The sequence below is a fragment of the Calidris pugnax genome, unplaced genomic scaffold (genome assembly GCF_001431845.1).
Source record: "Calidris pugnax isolate Ruff unplaced genomic scaffold, ASM143184v1 scaffold20, whole genome shotgun sequence".
Lineage (NCBI taxonomy): Eukaryota > Metazoa > Chordata > Aves > Charadriiformes > Scolopacidae > Calidris > Calidris pugnax.
The window spans coordinates 31,448,701-31,460,037 of NW_015094510.1; positions in this window are offsets into that span (position 1 = coordinate 31,448,701).

The window sequence follows — 11,337 nt, forward strand, 5'->3', positions numbered from 1 at the left end:
CATTTTTATTTCTTTGCTAGCATTATTTACAAATACACCAACCGTGGACATTTTACAAAACTTGAACAAAAAGTATCCAACCAGATTTGGAAACTGCCATTTTATTAATTATTGCTAGCAAACATAAGAGATCAGTATTTTGGAAAGATTTCTCATTGCATATCAGTTGTCATAAAAAAATTGTAAAAAATCCCACCTCTAAGATGTAGATTTTATCCAAAATCTTAATTAATATTTTTAATCAGAAGGGGGAAATATTATTCCTTAGAGATGCTGTTTCTGTCCCTCTGCCCTAACCTCATCTCACTCCTATAGTGCTCTAATTTTATGTTAAAAAGAACCTCCACTTAATCCTAGAATAACTGATCATTGCCACTTGCAAAAGGGGAATCTGGCCACAAGTATTCCTGTTTAACCCATTTCCCCGTTTTGTCTCTCATGACTCCATGGGAGGTGCGTGCATCTATTACTGCAGCACGGTCTAAGTTCTATGTGATGACTATTGTGTGGCGGCCTAAAAGGTAACAGGTGAAGGTTGAACTGTGGAGCAGAATTTATTTTGCTTAACTTCTACATATTTGCAGTGTAAAAACATCTGCTTCTGGGGTAAGTATACAGGCTTCCCTGAAGGTCAGTGGGGGATGATTTCTGCCTGCAGAGTGCAATTAGTCTTAAACTAAATGGATAGCCAATTACCTATAGAAAAAGCCTAAATAGCTATATGTCTATGTTGTAAACATCTAAAGGTAAGTGAAAAAGACTTCCCACCCATATGATATTCTTAAAATCCCAAGGGTGATGTATCTTTGCTGCCAAATATGCCTTTTTTTTTCTATACCCAGCCAGTATAACTTCATTGATACTGCACATAGTTTGGTAAAGGATTAGGCAGATGAACACTGCAATGCATTCTGTAAAGCCCATCAGAAGGAAAGTTTTCTTTAGAGAAACTGCAGATGTGCCATGATCTGTTTCAGATTTTAACTTGTCTAGATTGAAATAGCTTTTTCTTACGTGATGCTGTGTTTAATTAATTGTAATTGTAGCTTTCCATGGACTGCAACAATTTTGTATGTGCCTTAAATTTCTTAGTTCTCTGCTATGGTGTTATCTAAATCCTGCCATACTATAAGAATTTTCACAGAAAAAAATAATAGCAAATTTCTCAAAGCAAACTTCGTGACTACAAAACAGTAGTGATCTAGTCAAAAAGACATGTCTTTTTTCCTGGATGGGAAAGTCTATGTTAACGCAAAGTGTGTTTTATGGGCTCTGCCCTTACTTCTTGGAGATATTAAGGAAGAAAATCTTCAAACTATTGGACTTTACCATTGCTTACAACCTCATAGTTATATCAAAACTAGAAGTAGCAAGCTTAAATCTTTCCATCAGTGAAGCTAATAATACCAGTGTAGAATATACAACACATAAACACTGGAAGTATCTAACAAGGGAGTATGAGTCATTGTAATTTTTTAAACTAAGTGGCTTGGCCTATATCTAAGAAATTTCACAAACAGTATAAATAGTGACCATCATTCCTGACGTGCCATGGTGTAAAAGCAGTAGGCAAACATTATGCATCGTGCTGTAGTCAAACCATGGGCTTGCGACACCTGTGAATGACTAAAATGGTGTAATCAACAGCATAAAAAGTATTTTGTGACACTGTGGTGACATAGCCAGACACAATGAATAAACATCTTGCAAAAGTGTGTCAGCGTTGTAACCTCTAAAGGGGATAATAAATTAATGTCTCAAGAATGATCATGTTTGACAAGACCAAATAATATGTCAAACATAGTGTTCTGCATCTGACAGTAATCGATGCCTAAAGACAGTGCAAAATAAGGCAAACATAAAATGATATCTTCCCCCCTCCCCCTTTTTATTTTTCTTTCCCTAAAGGTCCTGTGATTCCTGTCTCGGAATGATTTCTGGAGTCAGAGTTAACATCCTTTTGATAAGTGAAAACTGGTATTAATGCATTTAGCTAAAAACTCAGCTGTCAGGACAGCAATGTTCTCTGACTATAGAGACGGAGCTTTCGCCATCTGGCAGCCCTGCAGTGCCCATTCACTAGCACTTACGCCATCTCAGGGGTGCCCAGAACAGTGAGGCTGCCGCTCGTGGAGTAAGGCATATGAGTTTCCCTCCCAGAGGTGCACTGATTGCTGGATCTGTCATCCCAGGAGCAGAGAAATATTCCAAACAGCCGTGACGACTCCAAGCAAACAAAATCTACAGAAACGCTGCACATTTTCTATCCTGAAATCATGCTTTTTTTCCCCAAACCCAATATTGTAACAATCCAACACTCGCGTAGAGACCAGTAGCTTCTAATACATTTTAAATCCCATATTCCAGAGTTGTATTTATCTGGGTTTTAGAAAGCAAGCTTGGCACTTTAAGAATAAATGAGGTGAATAAGACTTTGCCTTTTTTGGCTAATTGCTACAGCAACCAACCAAATTCCCAAAAGAGATCATGAACAGAAATGTTATGACAAAAAACTGAAGGGAAGGAATAACATGAAAATCTTCTGTGCTCCATATTACAGTTGCTGATGCCACATGCAACTTAAGTTTTATAAACTACAAGTAAAATGTAATTAAACACCTGACTATCCCATCCAGTGGCAGGACATGAAGTGACCACTCATTGAGGTCTGAAGTAATGATGGTAGAATGGGTTGTCAAAGCATGTCCTGGCAGATGCCACCACAGCTCAAACTGTTGGATGGAGGATGTATATAAGTGGAATGTATTTATACAGGACTTGATCTTATCCAGAACGTTGGGTAGAGCTTGTCAAATTGTTTGTGGTAAACTCACTATGTAGCAGACTCAGTTGTCTTACATTTTCTATATCAGTCCTGTTTTCTTCCTCAAGATATACATATATATGGTTATATTACATGGACTATATATTCGATTTTAAAATTTATTTCATTGAATTCAGCAATTAATGTATGTAAATAAAATTCATCCCAGAAATCTGGTTTTGTGTTTTTTTTTTTTCTAAAGTTTTGACAAGCGAATAATTATCCAAGTTCTATGGTATTATTTTTTCTTAATGAATGCATGATGGAACTTTCAAAAAGAAAAAAGGAAAACAGTAACAACAAGTAAAGGATGGTAACTGTCTTCTCTTGAACAATCTCAGCCACATGGAATTGCTGATGTGTGATTACAGACATGAATTTTCTCTTAAAACAGTTATTCAGACAAACCCTTGCTAATCTAGAATTATGTGAATGTCAAATAATGGAAGCCATGAATGTAGAGGAACCGGAGAGTCACTCAGATGGGAAGGCTGATGGTGCATCACATAACAGAGGAAAGGCCGTGGTCCTCAGGTGGAGCTCTTTTAGGTATCACATCCCTCCACACAACACAACTTCCTGTTCCTATCTCACTTTTCCCTAGTTTCCAAATAAATCAGATCAGGGCAATCATCTGCAGCAAGAGAAGGCAGGGTGACAAAACTACACTGCAAATACATAAAATACAGGCCTGCCTGCAGGAGTCAGCAGGGAAAGTCTCTCTGATAGTTGGCAGATGTATGGCATCAACAAACGAGCAAAAGGACATGTCTGAGTTCAAAGACATTCTCAGCTTGATGCCGGTCGATAGTGATGCTCTCAAACCTTAGAATCACAAGAAAAAGAAATCAGCATCTTATCTTTTAGAAGTGGAATCCACTCAAAAACCTAATGCTGAGAAGCATTAAAGCCCTCTACTTTACTGCTGAAGTCACAGAGTAAGATGGTACAGCATCTACTTGTAGAGAAAGAAATAGCAATGCGAAATTGAATATAATTGCAGACTCAATGCTTCTATTTCTTAGAGCATTGCTAACAAGAAACGTAGGGCAGAAACTGATTTGTTATAAAGGAACATAATGCACATATTTAATTCAGAGAAAATATAAATAAGAGATATTTTGTGGACAGTTTAGAAAAGCTATCATTGACAGATAAAGTGTTCTGATTTATTATTTTTAATACAGCAGGATGTAATCAGTGGGACATCAACAATTATAAATTCCATCTTGACTGCGGCACTGCAACACCAATATCCATCATGTCAGAATCTCTAAATGATACAGTTGACATAGCAGTGAGACATGTTCAGGAGGTATACTCTACAGTTAGTCTGCTTTTAAACACAACAAATCTCTTCTATTCGTCTCCTGTTAACACATTTTTCACATTTTGTGTTTTTATCTGTTTCCCAAAGGAAACAGAAAATTGCTAGTGTTACGCTGGGCAAATAACTGATAACTGTTATATAAGTATCATCAATAAGCATGGGGAATCCTCCTCCCAAAATCATAAAATACTATCCCTATGCATGGTATTTGGTTTGAGAACCTGAGTGACTACTGGTGTCATCTCTTAATATGACACAGAGATAAACCTGAATGTTAAACTGACAGGGCTAACTCAAGATTTCTAGTGCTCACCAGAAAAAATGACCATTCTTTTCTCATTATTGGAAGTTTTACACCCTCAACTTATAAGGGTCTCTTAAATAAAAATGAAAAGGAAATAGAAAATGTTACAACTGCTGCGAACTACATCATTTTCATGGCAGTGTGTGATCCTGCCAAGCTAAACAACTGGTTTGTACAAATGCACTTCTTTGTCAGTAAAGGTTAAACATGAGCAAGAATGATCTGAAATTCTGAGAAACTCTTTTTGCTAAAGCTCTAATTTAATCACTGGTTATGACACTTGTTTATCCATCATACATTGGTAGGCCTAAATACCAAATCTTCAACATGAGTACCACATATTGATTCTGTAAAGTATTTAAGTGAAAGGCTTCAACGTATCACTTTATTTACTACTTTGATAAAATTAGGCAACAAGTGGAGGTACTTTGAACCCCTTGGGCAGGACACAGAAGTTAATATCTTGAGTGAACATGGAACTCACACACAAAACCTCTTATGTTAGTCATTAAAAGGACATAGGGTTATTGAAAGTGTTTTATTTCTTTATATAATGACAGAAGGTATACAAAGGAAAAAATCTAATTTTGCTCTTGCATACAGATTCAATAATGTTGTAATTCTATTGATTTCCGTCAGATCACTCTCGCTTTTCACAACATACGATCTTGGGTCCAACACCCCTTTACATATACACTCTGTTTGGAAAGTAATAGTTTTTCACTTCCTTGGAAACTAGCAAGATATTTTCCACTTAATTCTATCTAGTTTTGACTTCAAATATCCTCCTACTCACTTATAATACAGAAGGAGTATCTTATTATCTGTAATGGGAATAGGGGCTTGATGACTAGCAGTGTTCTTTATCTTTGAGCAGCATGCCTCAGACTACTGGGTTGGAAACATAGTATTTATCCCAAACCCACAAAATTATGTGTAATGAAACTGCAATGGATTTAATGACAATATTTCAGTTGCACTGACTTTCACAGGGTAGATACAGTACAGGTGGGTGTTAGCACATTTCAGATTTTTAAAACTAATTGACAATAATTAATTATGCCGTGAAAAGCAAGGCAAATGTAGCATGATAGACGTTGTGTGAAAGTACATAGAGAAGAATTGTATGTTTCTGACAGCAAAAAATAGGATAATGGCTGAGTGGGATCCCATAAGCCGCGTGTGTGTACACATGTTTAAGTGATGGTGGTAGGAGCATCCCTGTCAGTCCAGCAATAACGATGCTCCTAGAAATCTCTGTCTCCTCACAAACTAGAGTCCTGAGTATAAATATCCAGGTAGGAACACACCCTTAAATTCATCCCTTTTAACTTCAGACCCTAGTCCTTCAGTATCTCCAGTCCCTGAACACCTCAGAGTCTTCTTAGCCAAGATGTTTTGGACAGCTTTTTAAAACATTTCTACAGTTTCTATGATCCAGTCCCACTGCTTTCATTTGAGTGCCAATATCTGCTAGTCATCTGAGCCCACCTCCTCATGGACCTCTCCTTTGCAGAGAAAAGGCCCAACTGTAATTTCTGACACTGATTAAAATTTGCACTTTGGTTTCATAAATGCATCCAGGCAGCATTCTGTGGTAAGGAGCACAGGTACGAGAGCCGAGTGTGAGGCAGTAGGCTGGATCATGGCCAACAGAGACTATACTAGGGAAGATTTTTAGACACAGAGAAGGTTTCCTGGTGGCACAAAATGATTCTGTCCTCGTTAACATTTAGAGAAAGGAAGGAACTAGTTGTGATTAGAGTAGTTGACAATGATCATTTCATTTTTTATGGAGAGAACTAACAAAACTACTGAGTCGCAATGGTTCACTTTGCTGGCTTTGTAAAAATAAGACGTGAGTCCTGTACTACGCAGTAGGAAGAAATTCCAGCAGGCAGGTTACACATCTTTCACACCTCCAAGAAATCAGCATTCCTTCACTATATAGTGTATTTCTTTTCTTTCCAAGTGATGCTCACACCCACAGCAGTGACACTGCTCAGCCATGGCACAATTACACCGACTTGCCCCTTTCCTGGTTTACAGAACTCTCTCTTTGCCAGTATTCCCAGTGCAGAACAGAGAGCCAGGAAACTGTGTCTGTGTCGTGTGCTGGAGCACCTTTGTTAGTGCAACCTAAGGAGCTCACATAGCAAGACGGCAGTCAAACATGAGCTACTAAACATCATTCTATGAATATTTGAAAGATTCCAGGCTCCAAGTACAGGTTGATGTTGCCACTTCCTTTTATTCCTAAACAGGTTAAGATTAACCTGCAAGGGAGCAACACAGTTGCACCTATATTTTGCTGTATAGAGATAACCTTTATGTAAGTTATTCAGCGAGGCTGAATCATGGTACGGTGCTGTTCTGTGTGCCTCCTTTTGCAGCTTTCATTGCCATGGTACCCAAGAGACTTCCAGTAGTGCATTAAGCAACGTGCCTGTCACTCGTCAGGAGAGTTCACTCCGTCTCTCATCCTCTCCCCCGTGTAGGGAACAGCAGCTTTCGGTTTCTGTTTTTCATCTTTCTGAGTGAAACATCTCAGACGCTCTACTTGATTGAGTGAACGACGATGGAACAGTTTGTAACTTGCTGTCTGTAATAAAACTGGTTAAGCCAGCTCTAACCCAGTCCTTCCTTTTCACACTAAGTACATCGGTTCCTTTCATCTGAGAAGACAGATGTATTTTCAGATTATGTAATAAAAAAGGTGCACATAAGGGAAATATTAAGCAGGGAAATATTGCAATTTTTATATCATCAGTCAGGGTTATAGATTTTTTATTTCAAAAGAACGAAAGGTTAATATGTGTACAAGTCAGATAAAGGCTCAGAAAAAAATAGCTCTTTTGTCTAGTTTTGTATTCACTCTGATTTAAAATATATATCTAGATGGGAAAGACTGCAGGGAAGATCTGATAACTTTTTCTAGAACACATACAGTAATTTCATTGTAATTCGATTTGCAATTTAAATGTCTAACGAAACACTGCATAAACATCAATAATGGGTAACATCAAAAAATAGCAAATGTTGTTTATCTTTGCAACAGAAACACTAACTCATTAACAGAGCCAGAATAATATTATAACTTTCACTGTGGTGTTGGAAAGACCTGCAAGAAGCGTAATGAACAGTTAGAGTCACACTATCTGACAGGAATCTCTTTACTTGTTTCTCACAGAAGGAAAGGACCACTCCTTGCTGCTTCATCCCAGCATCTGGCATCCAAGGTAATTCTCTGTAACCTCACTACCTTTCAGACAGTTACAGCACGGATCGTCATCCCTAGACTATTACTCAAAGAAGGAAATAGACGCAAGTTCACTCCTATATCCTGAACTGTTCGGACACAAATGCATCCAAAGAACAGTAAATGCAGCAGGACACCCTACCTTTGGACAGGGTTTCCATCACCTTGTGACTCCTGGAACATCCACTGGCCTTAGAAGGTGTGCACTTACCTAACCTCTACTAGAAGTATGGCCCACTGTATGTTTTCACTCCGTAACCAGTCAATATAGATTAGACAGTTGCTACCATATGTTGAAAGAGAGTATTTTTTTTTAAATCAAATTGTAAAGATTCAGAGTTTCAGCTCAGCACCTTTTTCACTTTGAAGGATGATGAACATTTGTTGTTCCTATGATTTGATCTGCCTAGCGTTTCTGCAAGTCACTCAACTGTATAAGTTAGCAAGTCTTACCAGTCCTTGATGAATTGAAACAAAACTGCACCATACACCATACTGAGGTGGTTTCCTAGAGGTAATTTGTACTTGAAAAGCATATAGGGACAGAAGAGCATAGGTATTTTCTTTATCATGGGAGTTAATACAAAAATACAATATAAATACAAGGGGTTTTTTTCACTGTTCCCAAGATAGTAGGTACTTTCTCTGTTCTAGAGAAAACGTATTGTCCAGTGTCTATTCAGTTGTCTCTCTGCAAAGATTCCTTTTTATAGTTCATTTTGACAGCAGTGCTATGAAACACAAAGGGCCAAAACTCCCAACCTGTAGCCCAGAAGCCATGACCATGACCATCACAAGCTGTTAATCTGAAATCTTCAAAAACCTTGTACTGAGATGACCAAGAACTGGAAGAGCTGACAATGCTACTACTTTTGTGAGCCATCAGATAATCAGAAGCAACTGTTTGTGTTCAACTTTCAGTAAGCAGCGACTAAAAACACTGGTGTAGGTTTCCCTGTTGAAGTCAGTTGATATTCTCATGGTATATCAGTTCTACAGTACACACAAATAAAAACACCGTATTGTTCCATTCCACTTTTCATTAGTGCCACTCTTGCAACATGATCTGGCCGAAACCATGGGAGGCATCACTGCAACTTACGAGTGTGGCTTCAGAATTTGTGGAAGATTTGGGATAGGTGAGAAAGTAAGAGTGCCTCGGGTGATAGCAGAACTTAGGAGGCTGAAATGAGAACGAAGACCAAGGAAGGCTTGGAATCTAGGAAGGGTAGCACCTGAGAAGATGAGAAATGTCACCTGGAACCTAAGAGAGGTGCACAAGTATTATGGGGAAGAAGGGAAATGATGGTAGGGGCATTCAAACAGCATGTAGAAAATTGAAGGAAGCAGCAGAAGAAAACAGAGAAAATAGCTGAGCAGGCTGTGAAATCAAAGGACTAACAACCCATCAGTAAATGGTATTAGTTTTAAAAAAGAAGTAAATACACCAGAGGCTGAGCATGAAAATACCAATTAAAAAATGAAGGGACGTGGAAGAGAGTATTTTGAGACACCAATCTAGTACCAAATAGAGTAGTTGCAATAAAATGGAGAAATAAAAAATAGCTTCAAATATTTTGGGATATACAAAAAAAGACTAAGTGGAGAAGAACTACATTTTTATAATAGTGTAGGACAAGTGAAATGTAATGGTTATGGATGAGAGTGGTGGAACACATTAAAATTCCCCCATCACAGAGCACTCTGTTACTGGCACACAATTTTCTTACAATAAAAATGTGAAGCATTATCAACAGCATATTTCTCAAATGCAAAACCTGGACATAACTTTATAATACCTGTTTTTACAGTAATACAAAATAAGAATTAGCATGAGAACTATAAAATACACATGGTAACATCGCCACTAAACCTCCTATTTAAAATAAAATATTCTTTAACATGAAAAAAAAAAGTTTTGCAAGGAAAGGAAAATTTCTAAAACCCATTGGAGTATCATTTTAAGAGCCTCGAGGACAAAAGAAATTTCAGAAACTGAGCAACTGTGGAATTACCTTTGGCTGCAGGTATTTCTGAACCTCATCTAAAGACCATGCAAACACTGTCATAACTTCAGTGAGGTGTGGATCTCTTTATATACCTTCTGTTCTTGCAGTTCAGTGGGTGAAATGAGTCTCAGTGGCTCAAGGAGTCATTAAAACCACAGTGTGGCAAAGGCTGGTGGAGAGCCCTGGCAATGTCAGCCTGCCTGCATGCTGTGTAAAGGACTGTGCTGGGGCTTCCCAGTTAGTTTCTCATCATATCACCAAGTTAGGGGATGATGAGCATGCCTGAAGGGGAAAGGGCTGTGAACTATTCAGATATAAACACTGGCAATAGCTTCAGCATGTGACTACGGCTGGGGACAAGGGAGAGATCTTACTTGGATGCACTCATTTCAGCTGTACATACACAATATTTAGTTATAAATAATTCCCATATGCAACAGCAAGCCTGTTATGTTGCATGACGTTGAAAGATGCCTATAGATCATAGAATTGTCTAGGTTGGAAGGGACCTTTAAGATCGTCTAGTCCAACCACCAACCTAACTCTGATAAAAACCATCACTAAACCATGTCTCTAGCAGTGTGTCAACCCGTCTGTTAAATACCTCCAGGGACAGTGCCTCAGCCACTTCTCTGGGCAGGCCATTTCAATGTTTAATAACCTTTTCAGTGGAAAAAAATTTCCTAATATCCAATCTGAACCTCCTCTGGCACAACTTGAGGCCATTTCCTCTTGTCCTATCACCTGTGACCTGGGAGAAGAGACTGACCCCCGCCTCGCTACACCCTCCTGTCAGGCATTGAAGCGAGCGATAAGGTCTCCCCTCAGCCTCCTCATATGATATTTCTTCAGTGCCCTACATTTTTTCCTAGAAAAGTTCATAATTGTATATTTAATCTGTTACAGTCTACATAAGTAGATCATCAAATGAAGGGCTGCCAGTGAAGCAGAACTGAGACATACAAGTGGACTGAGTTTCGCTGAAGTGCTATCACTGCTAAACTATTGGGTTTGGGATTTATTTTTTTATTTTTTTGTTAGGAAAGGTGATATTTTGCCCCAGTTCTTAGCTGAAATTAGAAAAACAAGTTCTGCCGATGGAGCAGGGTTTGTAAAAGGCCGCCAGCCCAGCACTCGCTGTATTTCCAAGCTGAACCAGAGGAAGAAGAGCGGGATGTGGCCGCCAGCCGCCCCCGGTGGTCCCGGGGGGGACCTTGCCGTGATTTTTCCCAAACCCCCGTGGGCTCCGTTTGGTACCGAGCGGTTGAAGGTGAGCCCTGTCCCCGCCTTCACAACACAGCCCCTCATTTCGGGGGGGTGTTCCGCGCCCGCGCAGGTGAGAGGGGGTCAGCGCGGCGGGGGAGTCACCGGGGCGGCCCCCCAAACCCCCGGCGGGAGAGAACCGCCTGGGAGCCGGCGGAACCGGGCGGGACGGCGAGGGCGGCGCGGCGGGGGCACGGCAGCCCCTCAGGGGAGGCGAGCGGAGCCCCGCCGCCCTCCCACCTCCCGCCCCTTCCCGCCGGCCGGGGACAGCCGCCACAGCCGAGGCGCCGCAAACTTTACTCCCCGCCGTTCCCCAAGCTGCGCCCGGCGCGGCGGGCGGCGGCTCCC